At 42.4% G+C, this 14993-nt stretch overlaps 1 protein-coding gene across 6 annotated transcripts in view; it reads left to right on the plus strand.

Moving 5' to 3' along the window:
- Nucleotides 1-895: 895 nt before the first annotated feature.
- LOC307119961 (NXPE family member 3) overlaps nt 896-14993 on the plus strand; it is a 71383-nt gene continuing 57285 nt past the window's right edge. For 4 of the 6 annotated variants that reach the window (XM_079806732.1, XM_079806735.1, XM_079806736.1 and 1 more), the window contains exon 1: nt 906-998. The gene's annotated coding sequence lies outside the window, so the exon portion shown is untranslated. Of the gene's footprint in view, nt 999-14993 lie in introns of all 6 variants that reach the window. The other 2 variants (XM_079806737.1, XM_079806733.1) reach the window with 2 other exon arrangements.

A 14993-nucleotide genomic window follows, 5' to 3' on the forward strand; every position in this document is an offset into this window, starting at 1 on the left:
AATGACTACATCTACAATAAAAAGCTTTTCTGTACATTAGGACCTGGTCCAGTAACGTTTTATAAAACTTTGACAAGATCTGGACAAGAAGTCCAGTTTCCTTTAAACAGTGAGATCAGTTTGGGGCTCAAGGTTTGATAGGCATGACAAAGTGAGTTTGACGGAGCCTTTAGGGCCAGAATGAACCCATCTTCTCCAGCCACAGCCTGCAATGCCATGCGATTATTATTCTGCTCTTCAATTATTCAAAAGCACTCTTAAAATGTTATCACCTGCATAGGAGTTGAATAATTTTCAAAGCAGAAAGAGAGAAAGGGGTGGAGGTGAGAAATGAAGAGGATGTTGGGATGAAAGCGGATTCGAACAAAGGATGTCTCTCTTTCTTGTATATTCACCCACACTTACTCCTGCCATGCCACTTTGGTTACTTGCATTCAGAGGCAGCTGTTTTTCGTCCCACAGATTACAGAGCATATTAGAAGTCCAGGTCAGAATGATGTGATTTTGCCAAAAACAGAATGGGACCCTTCATCAGAAGTGTTCATGTTCATCTTTTCAGTGCTCTACAGACAGAGAAATGAGTCACAGGAACCAGATTCTCACTATTCAACCTTCTGCCACTGAGCCTGAGAGTGATAGAAAATGCATTGGAAGAGGAGTGAAACTTGGCAAGTACTTCAAAACTTAGTTATGGGCTATTCACACACAATGCATTCTTGCATTTTGCATCATTGTTTTCAGTCTGTAGGTTTTTCTTTACAGCTCAAAACATCTGTTTTAGTATTTCATGTTCGTTTGAAATGACAGTGGGGTTTCAGAAGTGAAAAGAAGGATATGCACAGTGCTGGAGGGAGGAGCATGTTTAGCTCTCATGCTGCCAACACTGGATCTAAATATAGTCTGATGGTTCACAAAAAACAACAATCTATTGAGCCAAGTACAAGTCTTCATGGAGTCTCCTAAACATCTGTACAATTCTTGTGGCTCAACTAGTGAAAGTAAGTTGTTGTTGTGTCTACCAAGTAGAGCTCATTTGATCATCTTGCAATCGTTGTTCATTGGGATAGACACTATAACTAAAATGTAATTCCATGTTATCTTGTAACGCAGCAGTGATAAAACTTGTGCATTCGGATGGTGATTTATTTACGGTGGAGGAGCGAGTTTTGTGATCGGGAACGCGCTGCTCACGTGGTCTGTAACATGATTGTATGCTGTAAATAAAATGCCATATGCTTGGTATAATAAGAACAAATGCACATTTAATTTAATAATAGGAAAATAATATCCTAATTATTATTTAATTATTTAAATCTGTTTAAAAATAGTATATATAGACGCGCATTATAGTTAAAATAGTTTTCTGTCTTGTATTTTATCTCAAAATAAAGGATGTAATTTTATTCCACATGGAAATTAGCCGGAATAAATTAATACAGCCTATAATTTACATGAAGTAAACATAATGCTGCTCGGTTATTTTAACATATAATTGCTGCCGGTATAACGGCCCATTTCAAATGTTTACGTGCTTTTCTTCTTTTTATTTTTTGAGCGGTGATGAAATATATTGCTCTTGTAAATACTTGCCAGCATTTCAGTAATACTATATTTTTTTACGTGGGTGGTGGGAGAAAAACACTGACATTCTGGATTCGGACGGCAGTAAAATCCCTGACTTGCCCCTGTCAATGATGAAAATACCTTAAGACCCCACGAGAAACAATTACCGTCCGAATAGGGCTAAAGACTACGTCTGGATGGGATTCAGAACGATGATCAAAACACAGATGGAGTCCATCAACTGCTTCACAGTCGTTTCCTTTTCATGTGTTCGACTTCCTGCTCTGCATTTTTATAATTCTATGTCGCTCTCACATGTAGGGTAAATGAACAGCAGTACTGCCACTGACTGCTATGCAAACATCTACCACAGTATAATCGATATCACAGAACATCTACTGACTGATGAATTTCTTCCGTCAGAGATACAATCTAGGTAAACATATACATGTTTGGTAATCATCCAGCCCAACATCTAGGTCGACTCTATGCTTTTTCCTTTCGCAAGTTTTATTAAGACTTTCCTGGGAAGTGTTCAGTGTTGCTGCAGGCTCTCTGTACCTTTGTGAGCCCACATGGGCCCCGGGGCAACGCTGACTGCCTTTATCTAGCATTCAGACGCTTTACTTCTTTTTTTATTAAAAGCTTTGCATTGTCCTCTGTTGCCACTTATTTCTGTTACATTGCTCACAGTTCTATGATAACCTCTTTTCTGAGATAAACAGCACAAGGCATGCAGCAAAAAAAAAAAAAAAAGCCAGGAGGAAAAGGGTTATCAGGAGCTAACCAGAGGAAAAGGGTTATCAGAAGCTAACCAGAAGAAGTGAATGATAAGAGGCATTACATAGGGGTTTCTTCAACTGTGGTCACTTTTATGTGTTAAAGGCTTTTTTATTTTTATTATTAAAACTAACCAAATTAACTTTTGTTACATAAAAAAAAAATGTAATGACTTTTTATGTATAGATTATATTATAAATGTTCTGCTCATGAACAGAATAGTTTTATGAGATGTCCATGCTTGTGGACTCTTTTCTTTAGTTCTTTGCAGCTGTTGTTTTGGATAAAAGCTTGTATGCAAACATAAGAAAATTTATGTGTGATAGACCATAAAATACAAATGAACTCATGGGGATTTAAGTCAGGGGACTGGGATGGTCATGGCATTCTGTGGTCAAGCAACCATTTGTGTGCTTTAAATCATTGGCTTGCTGGAATCAATGCTCAACAATTGCCCAGTTTGTTTCCTGCCAGAGGCAGTCAAATGTTGATTTATTATTTGCTGGTATCCGAAAGAGTCCATAACACCATATATCCTAACAAATTGTCCAACCTCACTTCAAGATCCACCATCATATTTCACAACAGGTGATCAGGATGAGGTACTTTTCTGTAAAAAGCTCTGTTTTGGTCTAATCTGACCATAGAATATAGCCCCAATGAAAGTTCAAGTAAAGCTCCAGTACTGATTTTTCAAGACAACACTTCCAAACTAGAATGTACATTTCCTGAAGAAAATGTGAGTGGTGCTTGCCGTGGCAAAATTCGCCACCCGGATAATGCAAAAAAGGCAAGCAACATGTCTGTAGGAGGTTCTGGGGCTGAGATATGGCTTATTCATATGTTTGTACGGTTACTAGGGTACTGTAAATGGTTACTAGGGTGTGGCTATACAGTTTATGGTTTGATATTTAAAGAATATTGGCCAGTCTGAGTTAAAAGAGACCACCCTCATGTCTGTACGATGTTCTGGGGCTGAGATATGGCTTGTTAATGTTGATATATGGTTGCTAGGGTGCTGTAGCTGGTTGCTAGGGCGTGGCTATGAAGTTTGAATGTCACTAGTTATTAGCTGCTTGATAGGCCGATTCAAATGAGACCAGCCCCAAGTCTCTGTGATGTTCTGAGGCGGAGATATGATCTCACAAAGTTTACAATTACCATGTTTGGTAACATGATTAGCATAATGCTAACATGATTAGCATGTTGCTATTTTAATGCTAACATGATTAACATGATGTTAGCATGATGCTAACATGATTAGCATGAAAATCGTAACATGATTAGCATGTTGCTAGCATGATGCTAACACGATTAGCATGTTGTTAGCATAATGCTAACATGATTAACATGTTTGCTAACATGATGCTAATAGGATTAGAATGTTGCTAGCATGATGTTAACACGATTAGCATGTTGCTAGCATTATGCTAACATGATTAGCATGATGCTAACATGATGCTAACATGATTAGCATTATGTTAACATGATGCTAACATGATTAGCATGACGATGCTAACATGATTAGCATGTTGCTAGCATGATGCTAACATGATTAGCATTTTGCTAGCATTATGCTAACACGATTAGCATGTTGCTAGCATAATGCTAACATGATTAGCATGCTGCTAGCATAATGCCAACATGATTAGCATGACGATGCTAACATGATTAGCATGTTGCTAGCATGATGCTAACATGTTTAGCATTTTCTAACCCTAAGCTAATCACTATTAGCATGTAGCTATTCACTGCTAGCATGTGTAGCACGTTGAAAGTCCAGTTTGCTAGCATGAGCCAAAAGACCCAACCCCCATCCCTCTATGATGTTCTGAGGCAGAGATATAGGTCTTGGTAAACGGTTGCTAGGGTAGTCTTTTTGGTTGCTATGGAGTGGCTTGGCAGGATCCAATGACAATTCTCCAAAGGCTGCTTGTCAGTATGAATGATATAAACCAACCCCCATGCCTCTATGATGTTCTTAGGCAGAGATATAGGTCTTGGTTAAAGGTTGCTAGGCTGCTTGATAATGGTTGCTAGGGCGTGGCTAGGAAGTGTTGAAGGTGATTTGTGATTGGCTGTTGATGCCCCAAGTCAAACAAACCCACCCTCGTGTTTCTACGCCACTTCTATCCAAAGATATCCCTTTGACCTCTTTCAATGGAAGTCTATGGGATCAGTTGCTAGGGAGCTCTAAATGGTTGCTAGGGCGTGGCTTCATATGTTGACAATCATCCTGAGATAGTGATTGGTTGGCTGAGTAAATTGAGCCCACCCCCTTGTCTCTGAGACACTGTGAGCCAGAGCTGTGGTCAATACAAAATCCCTATGCAATTTCCTGTAGTAAGAGAAACACATGAGTTTTATGGGACGTCCCTCCCCATTATAAGTCAATGGGGAAATTTGAGGAATTTTGGGGAGCTGTAGCGCCCCAGGGGTACAACTCACACCCCATTGCGATGTGTCATCTTACAGGGCCTGCCAGCCTCTTCAAATGTGGTGACACACGAGTTTCTCCGAAATCCTCGGTCGGAGCTATGAGGGGTCAAAGTTTCCGCAATGTTAAATCCCATTGACTTTTCGGCTACTTTTTCGCCCCTGGGGCGAACATCGCACCCCCGATCTCTTAGAAAAGATATAGCACACCATTCCCGTATAGGCCGGTCGATTTGACGCCTCATTCATGGGTCTGTGACAAAATTTGTGGGAGGAGTAGCGCGCCGAAAAAGTGTCCAGAATAAAGAATAATAATAAACCAAACCGATCCTGGGTAACATAGTATATATACGCCTTGCTACGCAAGCTCCACGAATATTAATAAGTATGGAGAATAACAATATTGATGCCTTGCTTCGCAAGGCCCACTAATAAGTATGGTGGAGAGTGATGGTGATGCCTTGCTATGCAAGGCATCACTAATAAACCGTTCTGGGGTAAGATAGTAATAGTGATGCCTTGCTTCGCAAGCACCACTAATAACTTGTGGTTTTGTGGGTTGGTCCAAGTTTTGGAGAGTTTATGAAACCAAGACCCAATAAACATCTTCAATTGGTATTTCAGTTGATTTAAAGCCTTCTGCCCTGATAGTGGAAATAGATCATTTCAACCATTAAGTTGAACCATTCACAACAAGAACCAGAACTATAACTATTAAACAAAGTTTAAATCGCTCTAAAAGAATAGTCCATGGCAAAACAAGGCACAGATGAACAATATAGTTATTTTGTTTTCCAACTGATAAAAATGATTAAAACATTGACAGCCAATCAAAATTCATCCTACCTTAAAGTGTACATTGTAAACACAACTGCAGCAGCTTGCTTATAATGAACAGAACATTTTTGGTGAGTCATTGTAGATGTCATCTTAGTTATTGTTATAATTTTCATTATTTGTGTGAGCTGACCTTTAATCTTTTAGAACATTCACCAGACATGTTATTTCCAAACTACATGTTTTTCCCAGTTTGTTGAAAAAGTACTATGCTTTTAGCATCATAGACCTTAGTCAGGGTAGATACAGTCTCTCCAATGGCATGCACATAAAGGTCCTAGATCACATGTAATTTTAGCAATAGACCATTTGGGTGTTTGCAAACAGTGACGTTTTTTTGAGCGGAGGACCTGGTGGAAGAAAATTACATATCTGCTGTAGCCATCTACTGAATCCATGGAATAAAATAATAAAAAAAGTAATTCAAAGTACATATCTCACAATTCTGACCTTTTTTCTTGCAATTCCGAGTTTATATCCCACAATTCTGGGAAGAAAATGTAGAATTGTGAGATATAAACTTGCAATTCTGAGGAAAAAAAGACAGAATAATGAGTTTATATCGCGCAATTCAGATTTTTCTTCTCTTATACTTTTTTCCCTCAGAATATAAACTCGAAATTGCGATTAATAAAGTCAGAATTGGGAGATATACTGTACATTCGCAATTGAGAAAAAAATCTGAATTGCGAGTTAAAAATGTTATATGTTTAAAAGTTATCTATGTAAAATGTTATAGGTTTAAATATTATTTCATGTTGTAACTGTAACTTCATTATGTTCCCTGCATATGTGAATATTATGTAGACCTATTGTTTACATGAAATTCATTAGCTATTAGCTATTTTAAAAAGGGGAGGGGCCATAACCGCAGGAAGTAGGGGCGCTGAGGGTGCTGCAGCACCCCCTGGTGTTGACCCGCCGAAAAAAGGGTGGTTTGTGGGGGGCGGTAAAAAATAAATATAAAATGTTTTAACAAAAAAAAAAAAAGCCCAAACAAAGTAAAAAAAGGAGATTCGAGCTGGCGGATCTGTCGGATAAGGAACTTTCGTCACTTAGCAGCTGCCGCGCTCGCTCGCTCACTCTCTCTACAAAACAAACTACTGCACGCTCGATCTCCAAAAGAACCCTGTAAGCCGTGGGTGTTTGTGCCGAGCAGGCAGCCATACCTTGCCATAGTGCTAAACAATGCATTATAAATAAAATGCATCAACATTTAAATTATTAAATAAGTTGTAAATCTCTTTAATACTATTACAAAAAGAAAATAATTATACATTGACTTGGGTAGCCTATAGGCCTATACATTATTTGTTCTAAAAGTTCACGCAAGAACTGTAATTCTGCCTGTCTGACGACCTGAGCACAACAGAGATAAATACTCACATACTCTTCTAAGGTTTATACTGTAGGCCTTGTATTATTAAATTAAATCCTATCTAAAAAAACTGTAACTTTTCCTGGGCGCACTGGCACGAACTTCTGCTCACTTGCGTGAATGTACACAGAATGGCAGTGGCGAGGCAACATTTCCGCTTAATATTATTATTTCCAAATATGTGATTTTTTTTGGGATAGAATTTTAAATTAGTAATGTTGTAATTGCAGATTTTTCTTGTTCTTATCTGTCGTTGTAGTCTTGCTTGAATTGATAGTGTCAAATAAATCAAATATATTTGGACTTTACGCTTACTTTAAAGAGAATGCTTATAACTGTAGTTCTGTAGTTTTATAACTATAGTTATGTGAGATGGTGGTCCAGTGGGTTAAACCATGGAACTGATACACAGAAGGTTGCTGGTTCAATCCCAGTGGTCCCCACCAGTGTGTCGCTTTGGATAAAAGCATAAATGTAAATGCCAAATGCATAAATGTAAATGTAATAGTCAGTTGCATAAATGTAAATAGAAAATCACTCGTCACCTGATTCTGTGCTGATTCTCTTGCTCTGTGCTGAGCCTATAATGCAACCCCCCCCCCCCCCCCCCATTATAGTTAGTTGCTTTTGGGTGTATTGTGCTTTTTTGTGTTAAATGTTTCAATGTTAAAAAGGCAAACTATTTAGATATCTGCGAACATTGTTAGTGGGCAAATTATACTAGTGTGTTTGGTTTGTTTTTCAAAAGGGCCTGCATGGCTAAAGGTGGGCATCCTTATAGCTGTCAATTCTCTGTCACATTCAGTTGTATTGCCAATTGTCATGATGTAAACAGCAGGAAAAAGTCTGTGCCAATAGCTGTAGCTAAGGGACATACTGTCAGATAAAATCTGTCAAAAAGCTGTTCATATTCCAACAAGGAACCTGCTGACACTTGTGTCTGAAAAATAGAGAATGCCAGATACGGAGTGTCTTTTTACACAAAGCGTGCCTTGTTGGCAAGTGTTATTTGCACTAACTCCGCCTAACTATGCCTGGTTGGGCCAAACAAGCTTAAAAAACGATGCGTGAATTCCAACTTCTCCAGTGGTATAGTCAGTAAAGTATGGAAGCCCGTTTCCACCACTAAGTAAATAAATTAAAAGAGTAATTGCGACTTTTTATCTCAGAATTCTGACTTTTTTTCTCACAATTGCGTGATATAAAGTCAGAATTCTGAGATATAAAGTCGCAATTGCGTGATATAAAGTCAGAATTCTGAGATATAAAGTCGCAATTGCGTGATATAAAGTCAGAATTCTGAGATATAAAGTCACAATTGGATCAGGACGGCAGCAAGGCTATCGTTGGATGCGCCAGAAATGTTGGATGACTTTAAAAATCATAATTTAGAGATAAAAAAATCGAAATTATGACATACTATGTCAAAACTATGAGATTAAAAATTGAAATTATGACTTGCTGTTCATTGATCTGCCACAACCCGACACATGATCACAGTACATTACATGATCACATGAGTATTTTAACAGTAGTTTTAGCTGCTAATGATGAAATTATTGTCTTATTATCTGCACGGCATTAATATTTCTGAGCAAACGTGCTCTTCAGAGGATTTTAAGCGCAAACTTTGGCGCAGAAACAACAGAATGGATGTGAGGTGGCAGCTTTCATTGAACCTATTCTGATATGATCCCAGAACAGCGCCACCCTCAGGTGACTGTATGTACCGACAGTTCAGTCATTACTGGACACTCGTTCTCTGGGGACATCCTGTATTACAGCAGATTCTGAGGGTGTGTGTTCTGGATCATATTTCCATAATAACACATCAGAATAGGTTCAATGAAAGCTGCCACCTCACATCCGTTCTGTTGTTTCTGCGCCAAAGTTTGCACTTAAAATCCTCTGAAGAGCACGTTTGCTCAGAGATGCCGTGCAGATAATAAGACAATAATTTCATATTAGCAGCTAAAACTACTTTTAAAATACTCACGTGATCATGTAATGTAATGTGATCATGTGTCGGGTCGATGGGTGCTGATTCCAATTGCGACTTTGTATCTCAGAATTCTGACTTAATAACTCGCAATTGCGATTTTATATCTCAGAATTCTGACTTTATATCACGCAATTGTGACTTTATATCTCAGAATTCTATGGAAGCCTGTTTCCGCCACTAAATAAAAAAATAAAAACAGTAATTGTGACTTTATATCTCAGAATTCTGACTTTATAACTCGCAATTGTGAGAAAAAAAGTCCGAATTCTTAGATAAAAAGTCGCAATTACTGTTTTTATTTTTTTATTTAGTGGCGGAAACGGGCTTCAATAGAAAGTGTAAGGCTTAAGGATCTTCTTCCCGGGGGGGGCGTTGGAAGCAAGATTTTTGAAAGGGTGTTCCTGGGGGGCGTTCACGAGTTTACACCAAAGATCCAGGCAAGACAAGATTAAACATGTAAGCTAATTACTTGCAAAATAATTGCCTACAAAATTATAAAATCTGCCTGTTTAATGCGACATGTAAGCTATATCATTTATTTTGCAATGACTCAAGCGCTCAATCCGGTGGTGGCTAGAATCCAGCATTGACTTGAATCACGCAGCGGAGGAATGCGAAGCAATTAAAAAAGTATTGACTTAAGAACCACGGTTATGAATTTTAAAATTAATTAAACTAAATTCTATTTTTATAAGGTAAAACTTTTACATGTTTAGGCATTAACCAATGCAATATGCCTAATGCCCAAATTGTCATGATCCTGGCTCTTTCCTTTCTCTCTTTTCTCTTTTCTCCCTCTTCTGGTCGTACTCATTATTACATTCTGTTACGCACACACATTTGCATTCATTTACTCAATTGTTTTCAGCTGTCTCTCATCACCTCATTCCTCACGTATTCACTTTCTTGTTCATTATCTCTATCGTTCTCATCTGTTGCCCACTTTCTCTGATTGGTTTCTCTATTTCTTGTCCTTCCTTTCTCTTGTTCTTCGTCAGATTATTGCCTAGATGTTACGTACCTGTTTTTCTATCACTGTCCCGTCTTAGTCCCGTCCGGTGCATGTTCATTCCTGACTGATTTATTATCACCTCGTATCTGCTCTATTCGAAGTCTCCAGCTACGTGAGAGGTTTACGGCTTGGCATTCCTTGCTCTCTTCGGACCCAGCCTATCTCTCTGCCTCCGGGGATTTCCCATTGCCGTTCCTGACCGGGCGGTTCTGTTCCCTTACGTTTGATGAACTTTCTGTTGGATTTAAATGCCTTGTGGCTACCTGAGTAATTCTGCCCTGATCTGAATTAAAGCTTTGTCAAATCACCTTCTGCTTTTGGGTCCTCATCTCCTGTACGTGACAGAATAATCTGACCAAGAGGAATGGACCCAGCGAAGGAGAGTCATCTTCAAGCAGCGCTCAAACTTCAGGGAGCTTTTCTGGGCCGTCATGAGGAGGAGCTGGCTGCAGCTCGTGAGGCCATGGATTCCCTTGCAGCTCGCATGACCGAGATTGCGCAACAGCTTCATCACCTCCGTGTTGAGTTTTCTTCTTCCAGTGGTCAGGGTGTTCCAGAGCCCAGAGTCAACAACCCGCCGTGTTATTCCGGTGAGCCAAGGGAATGCCGATCATGTTTGACCCAATGTGAGGTGGTCTTTTCTCTGCAGTCTTCCACGTACGCGTCCGAGGGCTCTCGCATCGCCTTTGTCATCTCACTGCTGACTGGCCGCGCCCGGGAGTGGGGAACAGCGGTATGGAATTCTGAGGCCAACTGCCTTAGTCGTTTTATCAGCTTCAAGGAAGAGATGCTGCGGGTCTTTGACCGCTCCGCGTTCGGAGCAGAGGCTTCCCGGCTCCTGTCTATGCTTCGCCAGGGGAGAGGTTCAGCAGCCGATTTCTCAATTGAATTCCGTACCTTATCCGCCTCCTGTGACTGGAACGAGTCAGCCCTGGTAGCTCGTTTTCTCGAGGGGCTAAATGGCGAGATTAGGGACGAGATCCTTGCTCGTGAGCCACCGACTCGGCTGGATCTTCTTATTGACTCAGCCATTCGCATTGAGAAGCGTTTTGAGATTCGTCGCCGCAGTCGCACTCTGGATGGATCGCTTCTTTCCTCTCCGGTGCTCTCATCTCCACCATCTCCTTCGGCTGATAACTCCGAGCCAATGCACCGGGGTGGTCTGCGAATCTCCGCTGCTGAGCGCCAGCGCCGCATCATGGGACGCCTATGTATGTACTGTGGGTCTGCATCTCATCGAGTCGCCACCTGCCCGGTAAAAGCCAGAGCTCACCCGTAGAGAGAGGGTTACTGGTGAGCGCTTCAACTTTAGACCCTCCGCCACGCACACGCACTACTTTCTCCGCTCTCATCCGCTGGTTGGGAGATTCCGTTTCCTGCCCGGTATTGATCGATTCAGGAGCCGAGGGAAGTTTTGTTGATGAGACTTGGGCTCGTGAATAGGGGATTCCCCTCATTGAACTTAAAGACTCCACCCCTGTACACGCTCTTGATGGTAGTATCCTCTCTAGAGTGCGCTTTGCCACAGTTCCGGTGAGTCTCACCATATCAGGCAATCATCAAGAGACAATTTCTTTTCTTGTTTTCCATTCCCCTTATTACCCTGTTGTTTTAGGACATCCCTGGTTAGTAATGCATAACCCTCAGATTGACTGGTCCAGAGATTCCATTCTTTCTTGGAATTTGTCTTGTCATGTTAACTGTTTGTCGTCTGCTGTTTCTCCTGTCTCTTCTATTTCTGTTTTCCAGGAGGAGCCGGGTGATTTGTCTGGGGTCCCGGAGGAGTACCATGATCTTCGGGCGGTTTTCAGTCGTTCCAGGGCCACTTCTCTTCCTCCGCATCGACCTTATGATTGTAGTATCGACCTTCTTCCGGGTACCACTCCCCCTCGTGGGAGACTTTATTCTCTGTCCGCTCCCGAGTGCGAGGCACTTGAGAGATATTTATCGGACTCGCTTAACGCCGGTACCATTGCACCTTCCTCCTCTCCTGCCGGTGCGGGTTTTTTCTTTGTTAAAAAGAAGGATGGTTCATTGCGTCCCTGCATTGATTATCGGGGGTTGAATGACATCACGGTCAAGAATCGCTATCCCTTGCCGCTGATGTCATCTGCTTTCGAGATCCTGCAGGGGGCCAAGATTTTTTCTAAGTTAGATCTCCGCAATGCTTACCACCTTGTACGTATAAGGGAGGGGGACGAATGGAAGACTGCGTTTAATACTCCGTTAGGGCACTTCGAATATCGCGTTCTTCCGTTCGGGTTGGTCAACGCCCCTGCCGTGTTCCAAGCGTTAATTAACGACGTTCTTAGAGACATGCTGAACATTTTTGTTTTCGTTTATCTCGACGATATTTTGATTTTCTCTCCCTCTCTCCAAGTACATACTCAGCATGTTCGTCAAGTTCTTCAACGTCTCCTAGAGAATCGATTGTTTGTTAAAGCAGAGAAGTGTACTTTTCACGCTCAGTCTATTTCTTTTCTCGGTTCTGTGATTTCCTCGGAGGGGGTTAGCATGGACCCTTCCAAGGTTCGTGCTGTCACCGATTGGCCGGTACCCGACTCGCGTGTCGCTCTTCAACGTTTTTTGGGTTTTGCAAATTTTTACCGTCGGTTTATCCGTAATTTTAGTCAGATCGCCGCTCCTCTCTCGGCGCTCACATCCGTCAAGGTCCGTTTCTCCTGGACTGATGTGGCTCAGATTGCTTTCGATCGCCTCAAATCCCTTTTTACTACGGCGCCTATTTTAAGAACTCCTGACGTCTCCAGACAATTCATAGTTGAGGTCGATGCGTCAGAAGTGGGCGTGGGAGCCGTCCTTTCCCAGCGCTCATCCTCTGACGAGAAGGTTCATCCTTGCGCTTACTTTTCACATCGTCTCTCTCCCGCCGAACGCAATTATGATGTTGGTAACCGCGAATTATTGGCAATCCGTCTAGCTCTCGGTGAGTGGCGTCACTGGCTTGAGGGTGCTTCGATTCCGTTCATTGTCTGGACTGATCATAGAAATTTAGAGTACATTCATTCTGCTAAGAGACTCAATGCCCGTCAGGCTCGGTGGGCACTTTTCTTTACACGTTTTGACTTTTCCATCTCCTACCGTCCTGGTTCTAAGAACCTTAAACCAGATGCTCTCTCGCGACAGTTCGATTCTCCAGAGGTTGTTCCTTCTAACGAGGAGATTCTTCCTCAGGGTATGGTAATGGGTGCAGCTGTCTGGGGAATAGAACGTTTGGTTAAGCGATCTTTGGCTCATGCCATTACTCCTCGTCTCTGCCCTAGAGGTCTTCTGTACGTTCCTCCATCTACTCGTCTCGCTGTTCTTCAATGGGGTCACTCTTCCAAATTATTCGCTCATCCTGGTGTTAGGGGCACCGTCGCTGCCATCCGCCAGAAGTTCTGGTGGCCCTCTCGTGAGCGCGACATACGGCGTTACGTCGCTTCGTGTGCTGTCTGTGCTCAGACTAAGTCTGGTAATGCACCCCCGGCGGGTTTGCTGCGTCCTCTTCCGTTACCGTCTCGCCCATGGTCGCACATCGCCATGGATTTTATCACGGGTCTTCCTGCCTCTGAGGGGAACACCGTGATACTCACTGTCGTGGACCGTTTTTCCAAAGCTGCTCACTTTGTCCCCTTACCAAAGCTTCCGTCCGCTAGAGAGACCGCACAAATAGTCGTCGACAAGATTTTTAAGATACATGGTCTTCCCTCCGACATCGTGTCCGATAGAGGTCCCCAATTCTCTTCTTTGTTTTGGAAGGAATTTTGTCGTCTTATTGGGGCTTCGGCTAGTCTCTCCTCCGGTTTTCATCCTCAAACCAATGGCCAGGCCGAACGAGCCAATCAGATAGTCGGACGTATCCTCCGTAGTCTAGCTTTTCGCAATCCGGCTTCCTGGTCAGAACAGCTTCCATGGGCAGAGTACGCGCATAATTCCGCCCCGTCCTCTGCGACGGGTTTATCACCTTTTCAGTGTTGCCTTGGCTACCAACCTCCGCTTTTTCCCTCACAAGAGACGGACGCTAGGATGCCGTCCATCAAGGTCTTTATTCAACGTGCTAAGCGTACTTGGAGAGCGGTCAGATCTTCCCTTTGCAAGTCTCGTTCTCGTACACGGCGGTCCGCTAATAGGCGTCGAGTTAAGAGTCCTCGGTATTCTGTTGGGCAGAGGGTTTGGTTGTCCACCCTTAACCTACCTCTTCAATCCACTTCGCGTAAGCTGGCACCTAAATTTATTGGACCATTTCGGGTCCTTAAGATCCTCAGTCCTGTCGCAGTCAAATTATCTGCTAATCTCCGACGCATTCACCCTGTCTTTCACGTGTCATGTATAAAGCCCGTTACTCGTATTCCTCCTCGTTCGCTTTCTTCTCCGGTTCGTGTTGAGGGCGCTCCCACCTATAGGGTTCGTAAACTTCTCGATGTTCGCCCTCGGGGTCGTGGTCATCAATTCCTGGTCGATTGGGAGGGATACGGTCCGGAGGAGAGAAGTTGGATTCCGTCCCGGGACGTCCTGGACCGCTCGCTGATCGAGGACTTCTACCGCTCCCGCCAGTCCTCCTCTGTTGCGCCAGGAGGCGCTTCTTGAGGAGAGGGTACTGTCATGATCCTGGCTCTTTCCTTTCTCTCTTTTCTCTTTTCTCCCTCTTCTGGTCGTACTCATTATTACATTCTGTTACGCACACACATTTGCATTCATTTACTCAATTGTTTTCAGCTGTCTCTCATCACCTCATTCCTCACGTATTCACTTTCTTGTTCATTATCTCTATCGTTCTCATCTGTTGCCCACTTTCTCTGATTGGTTTCTCTATTTCTTGTCCTTCCTTTCTCTTGTTCTTCGTCAGATTATTGCCTAGATGTTACGTACCTGTTTTTCTATCACTGTCCCGTCTTAGTCCCGTCCGGTGCATGTTCATTCCTGACTGATTTATTATCACCTCGTATCTGCTCTATTCGAAGTCTCCAGCTACGTGAGAGGTTTAC

This window comes from Gobio gobio (assembly GCF_949357685.1).
Source record: "Gobio gobio genome assembly, chromosome: 23".
Taxonomy (NCBI): Eukaryota; Metazoa; Chordata; class Actinopteri; order Cypriniformes; family Gobionidae; genus Gobio; species Gobio gobio.